This window comes from Emys orbicularis, chromosome 4 (genome assembly GCF_028017835.1).
Source record: "Emys orbicularis isolate rEmyOrb1 chromosome 4, rEmyOrb1.hap1, whole genome shotgun sequence".
Taxonomy (NCBI): Eukaryota; Metazoa; Chordata; order Testudines; family Emydidae; genus Emys; species Emys orbicularis.
Window position 1 is genome coordinate 156,780,911 of NC_088686.1, and position 18,193 is coordinate 156,799,103.

The following is an 18,193-nucleotide window of genomic DNA, read 5'->3' on the forward strand; positions in this document are numbered from 1 at the left end:
GTTTGTCCGGATCATTTTGAATTTTCATCCTGTCCTCCAAAGCACTTGCAATCCCTCCCAGCTTGGTATCGTCCGCAAACTTTATAAGTGTACTCTCTATGCCATGATCTAAATCATTGATGAAGACATTGAAAAAAAAACAGTCCCAGAATTGATCCCTGCGGAACCCCACTTGTTATGCCCTTCTGCCATGACTGTGAACCATTGATAACTACTCTCTGGAAGCAGTTTTCCAACCAGTTATGCACCCACTTTATAGTAGCTCCATCTAGGTTGTATTTCCCTAGTTTCTTAATGAGAAGGTCATGCAAGACTGAATCAGAAGCCTTACTATATACCACATCTACCGCATTCCCCCTATCCACTAAGGCTTGTTACCCTGTCAAAAAAGGCTATCACATTGGTTTGACATGATTTCTTCTTGACAAATCCATGCTATCACTTATCACCTTATTATCTTCTAGATGTTTGCAAATTGATTCCCTAATTATTTGCTCCATTATCTTACCTGGTACAGAAGTTAAGCTGACTGGTCTGTAATTGCCTGGGTTGCCTTTATTTCCCTTTTTATAGATAGGCACTATATGTGCTCTTTTCCCGTCTTCTGGAATCTCCCCTGTCTTCCAGGACTTTTCAAAGATAATAGCTAATGGCTCAGATATCTCCTCAGACAGTTCCTTGAGTATTCTAGCATGCATTTCATCAGGCCCTGGTGAGTTGAAAACATCTAACTTGTCCAAATAACTTTTAACTTGTTCTTTCCCTATTTTAGCATCTGAACCTACCCCATTTTCACTGGCATTCACTATGTTAGGCATCCAAACGCCACCAACTTTCTTGGTGAAAACCGTAACAAAGAAGTCATTTAGCACTTCTGCCATTTCCACAGTTTCTGTTATTGTTTTTCCCTCTTCATTGAGTAACGGGCCTACCCTGTCCTTGGTCTTCCTCTTGCTTCTAATGTATTTGTAGAATGTTTTCTTGTTACCCTTTATGTCTCTAGTTAGTTTGATCTCATTTTGTGTCTTGGCCTTTCTAATTTTGCCCCTATATACATTTTTGAAATGCAGGGGCCAGAAGAGGCAGGGCAGGGGCAGGGCCAGGGGCGGGGAGGGGTCGAGCACTCACTGGGCAGAGGGGAAATCAGTGCCTATGGAGACATGCGATGTTATCAATCTCTAGATACTATAAGTGGCTGTTGAAGGGAGAGGAGTTGCTTTGTGGTTGGGGTTGTGGCAGGCTTGCCTTGTGTGTGGGGGAGGGTGTCAGATTTTTTGCATTTCAAATTTGGTAACTGTCATAAATATAAAGGGAAGGGTAACAACCTTTATGTATGCAGTAACATAAAATCCCTCCTGGCCAGAGGTACAGAATCATTTTACCCATAAGGGGTTAAGAAGCTCAAATAACCTGGTTGGCACCTGACCAAAAGAACCAATAAGGAAAGAAGATACTTTCAAATCTGGGGGGCGGGGGAGGTTTTGTTTGTGCTCTCTTTGTTTGTTCCCTCTCTGGACAGAGAAAGAGACCAAGCAGGTAAACCAGCTCCTAAAAAGATACCTGAAATGATACATCTAACATTACAGAAATTGTAAGTAATAGCAAGGAAATGCATTAGATTATCTTTTGTTTTAGCCTGTGAATTTTCCCTATGCTAAGAGGAAGTTTTATTCCTGTTTTTTTGTAAATTGGAAGCTGAGCCCAGAGGGAAATCCTCTGTGTTTTAAATCTTTTTATTTACCCTGTAAAGTTACCTTCCATCCTGATTTTGCAGGTGTGATTCTTTTACTTTTTAAAGAAAATAAAATTATTCTTTTAAGAACCTGATTTATTTTCAGTGTCCTAAAAACCCAGGGGTTTGGTCTGTGCTCACATTGTAACCAATTGGTTAGTATATTATTCTCAAGCCTCCTCAGGAAAGGGGGCGAAGGGGCTTGGGGGAATATTTTGGGGAAACAGGGACTCCAAGTGGCCCTTTTTCCTGTATTTTTGTCTAAATCACTTGGTGGTGGCAGCAATACCGTCCAAGGACAAGGAAAGGATTTGTGCCTTGGGGAAGTTTTAACCTAAGCTGGTAGAAATAAGCTTAGGGGGTCTTTCATGCACGTCCCCACATCTGTACCCCAGAGTTCAGAGTGGGGAGAGAACCTTGACAGTAAGCCTATTTGGTGGATGTGAGGGACTGATCTTTGTATTGAAGGATTTCTTTTTCCCCCGGCATTGAGACCTTGTTGTCTTTCTTCCTTGCTAATTGTGCCTCTCTCAAGCCTGCTGCCATCATACTTCCCCTTTGTGTGTCTGACCCAGAGATGAAAGTAAGCCAATACGCTCCGGTACAGCGTACCGGCAAGAGCCGGTGCGCCGTACCGGGGCAGCCCAGCTTCCCCAGGCAGCAATTTAAAGGGCCTGCGGCTCCCAGAAGCGGCTGGAGCCCCAGGCCCTTTAAATTGCCAACAGAACCCCGCTGCTGGAGCCCTGGGGTAGCGGCAGTGGGGCTCCGGGGGCTATTTAAAGGTCCGGGGCTCTCCTGCCTCTACTGCCCATGGCCCTTTAAATAGCTGCCGGAGCCCTGCCACCGCTACCCCAGGGCTCCGGGGGCTATTTAAAGGGCCAGGGCGGTAGAGGCAGGAGAGCCCCGGGCCCTTTAAATAGCCCCCAGAGCCCCGCTGCCAGATCAGCAGCAGCTGGGGGCTCCGGCAGCCATTTAAAGGGCCCGGGGCGGTAGCAGCGGCCAAGCCCTGGGCCCTTTAAACAGCTGCTGGAGCCCCCGGCTGCCGCTGCTACCCCGGCGGGGGAGGGGGAGGGCACTTACCGATACAGGGCGGGACGGGGCTGGCTCTGACCCCCCAATCCCTGCCCCTTCTGCCGAAGGCCCCGCCCCTTCGTCGGTGGTGGAGTAAAGAAACCGGTTTAAAGGGCCCTTTAAGTCGAAAAAAAGGCTTCGTCGTGTGGACATGTCCAGGCTTAATTCGATTTAACGCTGCTAAATTCGACCTAAACTCATAGTGTAGACCAGGCCCAAGACTAGCTTGCTTGCTTGCCTCTATATCTTTTCTTATAAGTTTCTTTTGGGTTTGATTATTTGTTTTATTATAATAGGTTTATATTAGAGTATATTTGGGCCGTAACACAAGGGATCTGCAGGCCACATCCTGTATGTTGAGCTAAGGCAAAGTTAGCATGGATATGTTTGAGACCTTTCAACTAGATAGATGGTGATGAGCTAAAGCATACGGTCCATATATGGCTGCAACCGTTAACATAGAGGATGTGTTGACGTAGGTTGGCATAGGGGCTTTCCTAAGTTCATACTCTTTTAAACTTGACAGGTACACCACAACTTGGAACTTGGAAAAGAACCAAAATAACCAGTTAGGACAGAAATAACAATGTGATACCTAACCACAAAAGGGCCATGGTAACGAATTGACATATATGATGATAAGTTTGGAAAATTTATATATTAACCTATAGGGGAAAAAAACACTGCAACATTAGTAAGGCGAGGAAATACAAATAAGGAAAAGAGGAAAAATCCCATACTGAATATGCATCGACATAACGGCATCAACCTAACATATTATAAAAGTAGCATCCAGCCTGGGGCAGTAGGAGAAGGCGATGTAGTCCTTGGGAGGTGCCAGAATTATGTTCACTGGTGATGATGGGGAAAGTGATGGTGATGAGGAAGATGATGGTTAACACTTCAGGTTGTTCTGCAAGGGATGGTGAGAGTATATGGCGGTGCAGAGGTACATTCTGTAGTATCTCTATCTACCTTACTGTGTTGGGGTGTTTTGTGACTGTGCTAAATGTATTAATAAACTATATTTGTAAATATAAAAAAGTTCCTATGGTGTGAGTGTTGCAACTATGCACATCAGGGTTCCCAACTATATAATAATTTGAATAATACTGGGCCTGATCTTATGGCAAGAACCTGTCAACCCTCAAAGTGATTACTTAAGAATCCCCAGTTATCAATGTAATTAATACATAAACTAAAGATCGGGCAACAGCTGTATGGGTTGTCCCTGCAGTGCCTGGGCCCAGACACAATGCATTACAAGTCAATAACTGATTGGGTGGGATACACAGGGCCAGCCACATAGCGAAGCAGCTAGACCCCAACCTCAGGGAAGGGATTTCCCCCACTTACAAGGGGAACTAGATTGCATTTAAAAAAAACAAAAATACAAACAGTGATCTAACTGTGCAGGGTTAGAAATCACCAGTAATGACATTCACAGCCCAAACAGCCTATCCGCTCCCTGCCCCAATCTCTTCTCCCTGTAGGGTACAGAGTGTGGCTGGATGGGACAAAGACTCCCTCTAGTGTCCAAAAGGGGGAATCTTTTCTACATTCTTAAGTGCTGTACCCTGTCTGTCAATTATTACTGTTGTTGTTATCTGTAACTGCGGTAGCACCTACAAGCCCCAGGAATAGACCACGACCCCCACAGTGCTAGGTGCTGTACAAACACAGAACAGAGATGTCCCTGCCCCAAAGAGCTGACAATCAAACTGCTTAGTGGATTACCCCATGTCATCCACTTTCAATTGTTCCTTCCCACATGCAGCACCTGGCCCTTCCTAGACTGAATGTCGCCTCTTATTATGCTGCCCAATTACCTGCATATGTAGCCCTGTCTGGAGTCCCTCACAATCCCCTCCAAGCAAAATAATTCACTGGCATCTGCAACTTTTCCCATCTCACTCTTCACTCCTTTATTGCAGGTCGTTAATAAATACAACAAAGAACCCCAGCTGTGGCACTGCTTCCTAGGAACCCCATTACTGACCTTGTTCGCACATGGAGAACCGGCCACTGATTCCTGCACAATTCTGCCTGTCGGGGCAGTTGTGTGCCAGATGCCCAATTGCCCCTCACACGGGATAATAGGTCCTAGCCCTGTGCAGAGGGACACCATGTGAGCAATAAACCGTACAGGTCTATTTAAATTAAATGACCAAGGCTAGAAAATACATCTAAGGGGCTCAATACAACCACGTATGCCACCCCCTGTGCTAGTGACCGTCTGCATGTGACATGCTGGCAAAGGTGGCTGGAAGGACCAAAAAACCCCAAAGCACCAAGCTTCAAAGACAGGCAGGCTTTACAAAATGCACCTTGGTCTTGTCCAGTCCCTCCAAGGAAACACCCAGCTCTTCCTGGTCCTTTCCCACTAAGAAACTATCCTTAGCCCAGGCCTGCAGGGCTCTTCCCTGTCAAGTCCCTCTGCTAGACCCTGAAGGACGGTGATTCACAGGGGTGCTGTCGCCATGCACCTTTTGCACCTTCACTTTGTGCCATCTGGACAGATTTGCTACACTGCTGATTAACAAGCCTCTTGCCAATGGCCCCACCCTTGCTCCCCGCTCCCATCTATGGCCTCGGCGCCGGCCTCCCTCCCTCAGACGGCTCAGGGCTCTTTCCTCACAGTTCAGCCTGAGGGAGATGGGGCAGCAGCTCCCTGGGGGCAGGGAACCAGGAGGGGCCGAGGCTGAAGAGCAAACAGCCCCGTCCTGAATGTCCTGCCCCTGCCTGGGGCAGAGGGGCACAGCTGGGCTGAGGGGATGGGGCACAGAAGGGAACAGCAGCAGCTCCCCCACCCACTGTGCCCCCCCACCCCATAGTTTGCTGGTTTAACTGCCACCTCATGGAACATTCTAGAAGAGCTAGGGGGTGGCTAAGGAGGGGAAATGGAGGGGCCAGGGGGAAGGGGAGTCAGTCAAAGTGGACATGGGAGGGAAGGATTCAGAGTTCGTGAGGGGGTCAGCATTGGTGGGGGGGGGGGTAGGGATAATTCAAGCTCCCCCTCCCCAGCATAGGATGCAAACAGGCTACATTCACGAGCAGGGACTTTTCCAGCCCCCCAATGCAGGGGAGACAGACATTTTCCCCTCTCCCCTAAGATGGGGTGGGGGCCTTTCCCTGGTCAAGCCGGGCTCGTTGGGGCTCCAGCAGGGCTGGCAACAGTCCCTTATTTCTTCATCTCCACACAACGATCTCAGGAGTTGCTGAGTGCTGCAAAAAGCAGCAAGAAATACCTTTGACAAACATCGGTGAATATTGCTTAATAAATACAATACAATAATAAATAATAATAGTAATTAATAATGTCAGGAGGAGGGGTCGGGCAGGAGTGCTAAGAAAGCAGTCCCTTATTTTTGAAATACAATGTTGGCAACCCTATGCACTCCCAACCAGGGAGACCCCCAGAGCTGGAGATACTGGGGGGAAAAGGGAAGTATGTGGAGGGGCATGGAACAGACACCCCACACCTCCTGTCTCTGGGGTGGGGGGTATGTCTATACTGCACACTAAGCCTGGGCTCTGACTCAGGTTTGAGCCCAAGGCCCCCTTTCCATGCACAAACAGATCAGTCTGACTCAGGTCAGCAAGCACTCCTGACCCGAGCCCTAAGACCTTGCTGTGGGGAAGGGGGGTGTCAGAGCCCAAGTCTCATTGTGACTCAGGTTCAAGTTCTATCATTTTACAGTGTGGACGCAGGTCAAACTGCCGACCTGAGTCAGAAGGTCTGCACAGCACAATATGGACGCATTAGCATGGCAGTGAGACCTGGATCCAGCACCTGTAAACCCAGGTTTGCAATGTGGTGTGGAAGCCCAAGCATGGGCATGGAAACACCAAGTCCACAAGGCTGGGTCCCACTGACCCAGGCTTAGTGTGCAGTGTAGACATACCCTGGGTGATTCTGTAGGGGACAGTCTTACTCTAGCCCCCTATTGGCTCAGACAGCCTCAGTCACTGCAGGGGCGTCAGGCTGTCCAAGAGGCACTAAGCGCCAATTGTCTGCTCATTGTGTTGCCTGGATATTTACTGGCAGTCCTTTCCATTCCACCAAGTGTTAAATTTATGGCCTGGATGCCCAGAGCACTGGATATTTTTATAAGTGAGTAGAAATAAATAAAAAATAATGACATGGGATAATGGGGCAAATGAAAAGACAGGTCAAATCTGCTGGGGCCACCAAATGATTGTGTCTGGGGAGGACTGTGGGGGATTCTAGAGAAATGGAGTCATTGGGCAGACAAGAACCAGGCCTCCCGTAATCCCTCCCCCTGAAAGCTTCCATCCTTGCTGAGCTGTTTTAATACCTGGGTCGATTAATAGATTTCAGTGCCAGAAGAGACCACTTTGATTATCTACTCTGACTTCCTGTGATAAAAGACCTTCATACATCAAGCAGATCTGATTAGTAATGGTGATATCTATCTTCAAATTCTGTTGGAGTTTGGTTGCTATTTAGGGTCTGTCCCTGGCATGGGCCAGCCAACAGCAATGGAGTTATTAAAACCCTTCTGCAGACAACAGCAGCTGTTCCACCCTTGTCGTGACAATATGGCAGCAGCTCAGAGCTGAGTTTGTTGGAGGTGAGAATTTGATTGTGCAGGCAACAGGCTTGGGGCTAGGTTTTGTTTCATTAATACATTTTTTTTCTCCCTGGGAAAAAGTAGCATGGACAGAATTAGGTAATGAGGAAATACAGGTACTTTTATATGCAGTAGTTGCTACATCTATCTACCCTTATAAGAACTATAACAGCAGTGTCCAAATATGCTATTGTTTTGGTTTCTGAGGCCCAAATCCTCAAACAAATGTAGGCTCCTAACTTCCCCTGAAATCAAGGGAAGTTAAGTGCGTAAATACCCTTCAGGATTTAGGCCTGAATTAATTCACCCTTTCCCCCCTATGAAGTACACATAGGAGGGGCATGTGGCAGCTCAGGTGAAACCATACCAACAAATTGGTTTGTACTCCCCCAGCACAAGGGACCCATAAGCATAAGTTTCTCAGGTCCCCAAGGACAGAGGCTATAGTGGAAACACTGGTTTAACCCTGGGATCCCTTAATGTATCAAAAACAGACTTGATGGTTTAGTGTCTACGCGGGGAACAGTTAGCAACACACAGATGCTTGCGCACATTCACAACACACTCACATCTGTGCACACAGTAGTGGTTGCTGGAGTGAATTGAGTGTCCTCAAATTGCTGTACAGAAAGATTTTCACACTGTCTTCTTCTTACGTCTCTAACTCACGTGATTGGTCCTAGCTTGGACTTAAGAGGGTATTTACGAGTATCTGCCTGGAGAAGACATCTCTTGAGCTCCTTCACATGCAGTGGGGTTTGATCTTGGTTGCACCTCAGGCTTCCTGTTGCTGTCAGTGTTCTTTACTACTTCTCCTCTGGGTACTGGGTGGCCAATCCAGGGGATGGAGTAAGATACAACTTCTGATAGCTTGCTGGTACATGATAGTTCCCACCCCCTTGCTCCCCCTACACACTTTCTTCTGTATGATTAGCACCTTTTGTAGGGATCCATAATTTCTCTGCTCCACCCCAAGAGATACTCTTGTCCAATCAAGGGTTCCAGCATGATCTGTGATTTTAAATTGCTAGGATTCCTCTGGTTTGCAATCAAAGCAACTCTTCTTCAGTGGAAATCAAATCAATTTCGTGACAACGTGGGGCCCTCCCTCTTCCACTTTAACTAAACAGGTCCACATAGTTCTGCTGCTGTCCAATGCTACATGCGTCACAGCAGAATTGACCTGCCTTTTTACCTTTCAGCACTCTCCTGATCCAGGGATGAAGCTGAGCAAGAAATCCCGTTTAAAAAAAAATGCAAACCCACATAGGTCACATTTGTGAGCCACTTTCATAGAGCGTAATCATCACTTCCTTCCATCACTTCCATCCTTATTATAGTATCAGGGTGCCTCTCAATCCTGGACAAATCATGGAAAGGCAGCTCTGGGATGTGACCAGGACAGAATTAAAAACTGGCAGCACAATTAGTGCCAATCAACACTGCTTTATGGAAAATAGGTCTGGTCAAACAAATTTGATTTCATTTTTGTGTGAGATTACAAGCTTGGTGGATAAAGGCAACTGTGTTTCCAAAATATATTTAGACGTCTGTAAGACACTTGACTTAGTCCCCCACACACTGGATATTCTGATCTTCAAAAATAGCATATGCAAAGTTAACGCAGCACATAATAAATAGATTTTAAAAATGGCTAACTAATGGAGATCAAAAAGGAACTGTAAGTGGGGAAACACCATCAAATGAAAATGTTTCCACTGGGACCCAGTGTTATAGAGGGTGAACAATTTATAAGCTTTATACAGGGTAAAACAGATTGATTTGGGGTTTGGACTCCATTGGGAGCTGGGTATCTGAGTGCTGAAGACAGGAGCACTTCTTAAGCTGTTTTCAGTGAAGCCTGCAGCTTGTAAGGGGACGTGGTTCAGACTTGGATCTATGTTTGCAGCAGGCAAGCATGTCTGGCTCAAAGAAAGCAAGGTACTGAAGTCCCAAGCTGGCAGGGAAAATGGGCTCAGAGGTAGTCTCAGCACATCAGGTGGCAGTCCCAAAGGGATTTCTGTGATCCAACCCATCACAAGTGTTAGGTGGAATACTTCGGGGGAGGTGAATGCAAATTCCCACCTCCACTTATACAAAAATCCAGCCTTGTATGCCTTGAGATGGGGACTATTGTCTGCTGATCACCTGTTCCCAGAATCTGAAGATCAAAGGCCCAAGCCAAATAAGGGAAAGACTGTGCAGGAGCTGGTTCTGAGCTGAAGATGTTATAAACTAGTAAACACATAACAATTCCTTATTGGAATCTGAAGGACTGTTCATCAGCCAAAGTGATTGAGGTGATCTCTGATAAGCTGATTAGCATGCGTGTAGGTTCTTTTATTTTTTTAATGTTTTCTGGGTAATGCTTTAACCTTAAGAATAAATGTGCTTGCTTAGGAAGAGCGGTGTGGTAACCGATAACTGCTGGCAATACACTGGGCACAGCATTTAGAGACAAAGCAAAGCCCAGATGCTAGCCTGTTTAGGCCATCTGACTTGCTGGGGATATCACTGTGTAGGCAGGGAATTGTGCAGCCTGGAAAACCCAGGTCAGGAAGGAGAGAGATGAGGGTCTCTGCCCAGGACTGGGGAAATACAGGTGTGGTTGCTCTGAACTGCAGTAGTATGATAAATTCAATGAAAGGAGGCTGGCTGCCAGTTGGGGATTCTCCTCACACCATCCTAGGTGTTCGATCCTCTTTGTGATGTTTCTTGGGATGGGGGATCCCCTTTTCTGGTACGTAGTTTCAAACTCCCTTCCCTGGCTGTCGAGTGGAGATCTCTCATACAGCATTTGGAAGTCAGGAATTCATCCAGAAACCACTTCAACACCGCCATCAGCTTCATCCACTCATAACCTCAGTGCCCCTCCAGCATCTGTCCCTCAGTCACTGGTCAGAGGCCTTCTTTCCTGTGGGCTCTGACCACTTATTGCATGGGTGCAGGCTCACATGGGACAGGCTGATCACTGGGTCTGACCCCCGGCCCGGCGCTCAGGCTCTCAACATGCTGTTGAGAGTCCCTATACTAGCAGCAGCCACATGTGCCCTCTCCAGCAGTGCATGCAGTTTGATTTTCTGCCAGCTCGTTATGCAATCAGAGCGCTGTGTGGGGTAGATTGGCCCGCTCCTCTTGTTTGGTCATCTCCCAGCCCATCAGGATGGGGCGGATCAAGCCCCTGTGCCTCGACCTGCATTTCCCTGGCAGGAACGCCGGGAAGGGAGGTTAAGGGGGGACTGCAGGTAGAAGAGGTGGGGAGGGGCCTCCCCTTGCTCTGGCCCAGGGCCCCACCAAAGCATTATCCACCTCTGGCTGCAAGTCTAGTTAAATCTCAGGAGTTGCACTCACTTTACAGCAGTTCTGAGCTCTCACTGTTAGGGCTGAGAAGGTGGCTGGATGGAGCAATAGCGCCCTCTTGTGTCCCATGGGGGGAATCTCTTTTAAGGCTATGTTCCTTTAGCCAGAGTTGGTCAGATTTGCTTTCTGATGATTTACTGTCAGTCGTGTACCTGTAGCGCCCTCATGGCCAACATGGAGTCCGACCTGTGGCTCCGGCCCAGAAAAGGCAGGCACAGGAATGCAGCAGGGAAACTCCCTTCTACCACAAGGCACCTGTTTCAAACCCCTTGGAGTAAACATGCGCACACACACCTGAATAGTACAATGAATATAGGACAAGGAAATATTTTTTTACAGAGAAATGAATGGAGAAATCAGGGGGAAAAGATGGGGGAGCAGTAAAACAGGTTAGATCCCATGCAAGGACCCCCAGGCCCCAAAAATTACCAGGATAGACACCAAGCAATGCGTCTACACTCAGGAGTTCAGGAATTTTGGGCAGCGTTCAAGTCTGGCAGCCAATCTTGAGTGCTCCTAGCCGTCTTCAACACCAGTAAACAAACCGCTCCGGTGCCCTCTTCTGCTGCTCTCTGAAAACCCACACAGAGCGACCACCTCCCAACTTAACTAGCTACAGCCTCCTGCCTTATTCCCAGTGCAAGGCCGCAAGCCCCAGTACTCACGGCCCCATACAGCTGCGGGCAGCAGTGATCTTGGGTCCAACTCTGGTTTGTCCTTCTCAGGTGATTCCTCCCTGGCACAGGGCTCCTCCTGGCTCCCATCCTGGGATGTCCCCGGTCAGCTGCTCTGTCCCTCCCAGGCTTCAGGGTGGTTTTCAGCTGCTTTGCTACACGAGGGCCTGCTCACTGTGGGCTCTTTTGTCTGGAGCTACCGACCCATGCACGCCCATGCTCTCCCTCTGTCCTATATTCATCCCACAGTGCTAGGGAGGAGGGATGGTTCAGTGGTTTGAGCATTGGCCTGCTAAACCCAGGGTTGTGAGTTCAATCCTAGAGGGGGCCATTTAGGGATCTGAGGCAAAAAACTGTCTGGGGATTGATCCTGCTTTGAGCAGGGGGTTGGACTAGATGACCTGAGGTCCCTTCCAACCCTGACATTCTATGATTTGAAAGGATATTTTGGGGACACAGCAAACTGACAGGCTGAGTACGACATTCTTTTTAGCCGTTTATTTGATTGTGCAGGCACCAACAGAGTTAATGTCAAGCAGGTCACTCTATCTCCATCCCTAGATCCTGCTCAGTCTGTCTAACCCTAGCCAACCCGCGAGTAGATCATTTAAGCATTTAAGACAGTTGTTTAGACTGACCCATAGCATCATTGTCATAGTGGCTTCTGCTCTTTACTGCCCAGTTTCTTTCCTGTGGCAATATTGCCATTTCGGACTCCCATTTATACCAAAGTCCTACTACAAGGAATGTATCATCTCTCTTTTGCTTCTCTGGGACCCTCAGGGAATGGAGGCTTCTGCAAATCCAGAAACTTGCTTGAACATCTCATCCTGAGGCTTCAATGGCAGGTTGGAGAGTTTTGACTCCAGCTCCAGCTCCTTAAATTCAGATAAGATTTGCTGTTCCAGGTCAGGCAGCAAGGTCTGAATGTCTGCAGAAAATTGCTGGGCCATTGCTGTGTTTTTGAACAGTATCCCCACTAAGCTGTCCTTGGAAATGACCAGATCCTGCTCCAGTGCTTTGCAAAAGTCATCTAAGAAAGCAGAGGCCGAGTTAGGCTTTATGTCCTTGGCGTGTTCCAAAACTCCTCTCACTTTGTTTACTATTGTGGCTAGAATCTCTCTTTCCGGGACTACCAAGCCATCAGTCTTGTTATAGTAATCTAACAGGTGTCTGTGGATCCAGCTTTGGACAAACTCTTCATAGCTGTTAATGTAATTCAGATAGTTGTTGAAGTTCCCATCTTCCAGGAGCTTCTTCTCCACGGTAAACTGGAAAAAGATCTTGCAGCCATATTTAATGGCCTGCCCACTGCTGAGGAAGTCATCCACTATTTCTATTGTGATTCTTTTCTTAACGTAGTCCACCAGGGCAGGTTTGAGACAATGTTCACAGAAATCCCTGGCCCTCTTTTGGCAGGAATCCTTCCCTAAATAAAGATCTTTAAATCGGGAGAGGTACTGAGGTTTAAACTTCTCCAGATGTTTCTGGGGATTGTGTTCCTGGATAAATACTTCATGCATCTTCTGAAACTCATGAGCCGCTTCCCCCAGAATGTGAAGCTTCAGGTCAACTTCGAAGAATGCATTAGTATAACATTTCCGAACATCCGCCTCTTGGAGCCTCTCATTGATCATGCGCAGCAATTCCCTGCAGTACGTTTTGTCGTAGTCTGTTTTGGAAATGACCTTTTCTTGAATGTAATCCTGGCACTGATCCATCAGTGATTTAGCAATATCTTTTGCTTTTTGAAGGTAACTATCTTTGTGCAACCCTGCTCTTTGTATCAGCCATTTTTCCAAATACTTAGATTTCATCTTGAACGAGTTCATTCTGTAATCCTTCAGGCTTCCTGCTCCTTGTAGCATCTCTGTGATGGCACTCCTTCGATTCATCAGGTCCTTTCTCAACTGGGCCTCCATATCTCCCTCAACTTGGCAGTTCTGCAGAGGACAGAGTGATGTTTCGTGACATACTGTTTCAAATTTGGACTCCAGTTTCTTGTCATCTAGTTGCTGTGTGCTCCTCCTGCAGTTTGCCAATAACTGATCAATTTCCCCTTCAATAATTTTCATGTAGTTAATGTGTATGTTGTGTGACTTCAGCCTGCCTATTTGAGTAAGAATGGCTTCTTCGCATTTGCTGAACACGTGGGTTTTAAGGTCATTCTTGAGTGTTTTAGTGCTCCTTATAAAATCTTCTTTGTACTTTTCCATTAGGTGCAGGTCTGAGGCCTTCCTTGCAAAATATTGTTGTAAGCAGTCCATGATCTTTTGCTCACCATACTGCAGTTTTTCCAGTGCTATGTTTTTAAAGACAGAGAAATTTAGGTCTGCTGCAGGCTGGTTGAGGATGAAAGTTTCTTTTTCAGATACCCACAGATGCATCTCCTTGCGGAAACCCCATTCCCACTCTGCATAATTCATAGACAGCTGGTTATAGACTTCATCTACAAAGCTGCTTTTGAAGCTAAAGATGAAATGTTCATGTTTTATAGTGTTCCACAGGCTTCTCAGCCTTTCAATAAACTGGGGGATGTCCTTAAGGGATCTGTTAGCAGAGCAAGATTTTGTAAATTTAAACAGATAATTCTTTAACTCACACACCCTCTCACTGTATCCTATGTTGACTGGAGCAATGGGAGGGACTCCATGCCACAGCCCAGGGATGTACCAGTTGTGTTTCTCTGGATCATAGTCCATAATATCCGAAATTGCCATTTCCTTGATTTGCGTCTCCATCTTTGCTGCAGCTTTGGTCATTTCATCCAGCTGCTCCAGGAGGTGTTTCCTGTCCCTCATGTTTTGTTCATGAGCAGTCATATCACTAACGTTCTGATGCACAAACTGGCAGTTGGGTTTGTGCCCGATTTCCTCCATTCTCAGAAAGGCATGGACCACAATTTGCAGAATATACTTCATTTCGGTGGCGTTCTCCATGGCCATGTTAACGATGGTTATGTCACTCAGTCCAACCACCAGGGTGGCCAGCTCATTGTCGTGTTCATAACTATCCTCCAGCCTGGCCAGTTCAGGGGCTTTCAGGCCTTCTGTGTCTATCACCAGGATGAAATCACAGCCCAGGTCCTGCTGAAAGTTCTCTGCCACTTTAATGAGGGACATGAAGACTCCTCGTGTACATCGGCCACTGCTCACTGCAAACTGCAGGCCGAACATGGTGTTGAGGAGGGTGGATTTCCCAGTGCTCTGCCCTCCCAGCACCGTTAGAACCAGCGTTCTGGACCTTCCCCCCAGCTTGGCATGGAGCTGAGTCAGAACATCCGTCACCCACTGCAGTGGGATGTTGGAGGCATCTCCGTCGATCAGCTCCATGGGAAACCCTTCCAGCATCAGGTCAGCCGCTATGCCTGGGAGATGGATGAATTGTCTTTGGCTTTCTGCTATTTTGCTTTGTTTCACCCTTGAATGTTCAGCCTCATAGAATTGCCCCAACTCACGCATGAAATGCTCAGACCCTAAGGATCTGGCAGAGATTATTTTACCGAGTTCTGATAGTTCTTGTGGGTCGCTCTCTGAAGTTTTACATTTCTCTTTATACTCTGCTTGTAAGCTAGCAAGATTCCCCCTTGTAATGTGATCCAGGCTAAGCTTCATCCATTTCAGGAAATAACATCTTTCCACTTGGGAGAGACATGCTATCCCACTGATAAATTGAACCAAACCATCAGTAAGGTCCCACTGATTCTTTTCTTTGTGTAATGCCACCAATTTTTCTTTCAACTCAGATTCATATTTCTCTAAGTGGGCTGTCCTTGGTTTTTGTATTCGACACAGTTCTTTTTCCACTTTAGCCACAGTCTTCCCTAGATCCCCTTGCAGTCTCAGCATTTCCCTCTTGTACTTTGCCACGTCTTTTATTTCCGCAGTGATTTCTTTAACGCACTTGCTGGCGTTCTGACATTCTTCGCAGTCCTCATCTACCTGGATTCCTAGTTCCCGAGCAGTCTCAGCCATGTCTTCCATAGTCACGCGCCTATGAGGAAACTTTGTTATTCTTCCAATGGTGGATCGCAGCTTTTTCACAAGCTGTGCCTGGTTAGTTGTGCTCTGTTTGAACAATAGGTGTGATTTACTCAATTTCAGATCCAGAACTAGCTTTTTAAGGAAGCCCAACATGTCCTTTGATTTCTCAGCCTCAGAACTGAGCATAAAATACACTTTTGTGCCTGCTTCCTTCAGAGACAATAAAAGAGCATATTCCCTTTCACTGAATCTTTCAACAAATATGATCACAAGAGTTGATACCTTCATTAAAAAGCTAAACTGCAGCTGGTGCGACTCAATGTCTCCATGCAGATTTGTAACCGCGATGGGTTCTGGGAAAAGATCTGAATTCTTGCTCCCATTAGGAAAATACCAGGAAATCTCGACCAGCCCATCTGCGATTTCCCGAGGGAGGTTCCCAGACTCCATGTCCCGATGGATGAAGAAATCGTGGTACTGCTGGGAGGGGCTGAGAACCTCATTGAGGAGTTTGGACTTGGAGAAGCTGCATGTCCCCAGCCGCACAAAGGAAATGGTTGGCATTTTGGTGAGCACCAGGCTCTCCTCCCTGAACCCTCTGCTCTGTGCCAGGGAGTGCGGCCTCCACTTCCTCACAATGTCCCTCATGGCCCACAGCATTAGGGTGCCCTTGGGAGTGTCGAGGGCAGGTAGCAGCAGAGGGAGGGCAAACTGACACATGGACATTCTGGACAGGATCTCCTGCTGCAGGAAACTGTCTGAGCAAAGCAGAACGGCACAGAGAACATCGAGGGGGTGCAGGGAATCACTAGTGCAAGGGTCATTAAGAGAAAAAAAATCATCCTCAATATCCAGTTCCTCCTCATCCTCACTGACTGCTTCATCTTCAAGCTCCCCATGCCCAAGGCTTGTGTTTCTGGTCGTCCCATTCAGAGCCATCACCTTCCTCAGGAAATACCACGGTAAATCCCCTAAGGTCTGAGCCGTCCAGTCCTTTAGACTTTCTGGGCTGATTTTCTGGAGGTCACGTAATGTGAGCTTCCTGCTTCTGTACTTCTTCAGTTTCAGCTTGAACAGGATGCCCTGAAATGTTCTTCTCCGCTCTGTGGAAAGACAAAGAGGATATTGCAGTGGTGAAGAAATGGTTTTAAATGGAATGGATCCTTTGGAGGTTGGGGCAGCGATGGGAACAAAATGAACAGCAGTTAACTTCACAGGCTGGAAACGGAATATGTGGAACTGACCCTTCTCAACCTCCATGCAGTTTAAAGCACTGCTCCACTCTGAGAGGTGACTTTGTCTAAACAGCCTGTTTTTACTCAACAGATCTTCTGACTTTAGGGACAAAAGCAAAATCTTTCTTTCCGGCCCAGCAGAACCAGCGTAGCTATGAATTGGGGAGCTGGGTTAGAGTCCTTTTTATGCAACATTAGTACGGCTTATAGGTGCCAATCAATTACAGAGGGCAGGGTGGGAAGGCAGAGAGGACCATGAGGGGGTCACCAAGGGCAGGATGGATGATAGCAGAGTCGGTGAGAGGGACACTGGGGGCAGAATTTGGCATGCAGAAACTTTAAAACTAATGATGGAGAAAGTAAGAACCCAGTTTCCCCAGGTCAGACCTGCTGTAACTCAACCATAAGCTATGAGCTGGATGCAAGAATCACCGGATCAAATTCTCTGGCCTGGGTTCTGCCAGAGACCAGACTAGAGGATCAAAATGATCCCTCCTGGCCTCAAATTTTCTGAGCCCACAAGGAGAGAAGTCAGAGAAATCGTCCTTTTTCTTGGAAGTGTGTAAATGCTTGATTCCAAAAGAATTCACCCACATTAAACATGCAGCCATATGACACAATTTTTTTACAGAGTCACTTTTCAGCATAGATTATTGCAAAAGTATAAATTGCAGCCGGGCACCCAATCCCCATTCATAGTCCATGGAATTGGACGCCTAGCTCCCATTTGTATCTTTGAAAATTTCCATTCCCTGGTCTTTTAAATAACCGCTTGGTTTTCATTCAGTCTATGCCATTCCTCAATGTCAACAAATTTAATTGTTTTTCCCTCTTTCCATCTTTATTATTCCTGTTTGCTCCCTCTGTGCCTTGGCTATGAACTGGCTTATATAATAGCTGCACAGAGTAGAGCTTTTGGTGTTTTATTTTCAGGTGTTTTCAACCCAAAATTAAATGATTTTAAGGGCCGAACCAAAACAATCAATTATTCTCTCAGCGCAAAGATCAGCGTAGCATCGTCTTCATCTCTAGAGACGAACGCCAATATTTTCAAACTTGCCCACTAGTTTTTGGTGTCTTTCTACTTGACACACCTAGGTCTAGCTGTCACTCAGAGATACCTGGGACTTAATTTTCCACAGTGTTCTGAGCACTCACAGCTAGTTTGGGCATCCGCTTTGACAATTTGGGCCCAAGCCTCTTTCTCATGGCTCAATGGTCTCTCTCTTTCTCCTTTTATGGAGTTAGCAGACCTAGCCTTGCCCAATGACTAGATTCTCCTGCAGTTCAATATGAAGCAATGCTGCCTTCAAGCCCATAGACAAGTTTTAGTCTGGTGATGCCTCCAGCACAAGATTAATAGCTCCCAGGTCTATCCACACCACTAAGCTTGAGAAGGGATATTCCAAGCAGGTAAGAGACAGCTTATTGTCCCCCTTGTGTTGTAATGCAAATTAATAAAACTCAGTGACATGTTCATTACTACAGTGCTTCAACTGCAAGTACAGAAGGAAGGGTTATAAGAGACAGTACTTTTGAAAGA

General features: G+C 46.8%; 1 pseudogene; it reads right to left on the bottom strand.

The window, feature by feature from the left end:
• The window catches only part of LOC135877972 (up-regulator of cell proliferation-like), a 778,396-nt pseudogene extending 761,721 nt beyond the window's left edge, over positions 1-16,675 (bottom strand).
• Positions 16,676-18,193: the final 1,518 nt, after the last annotated feature.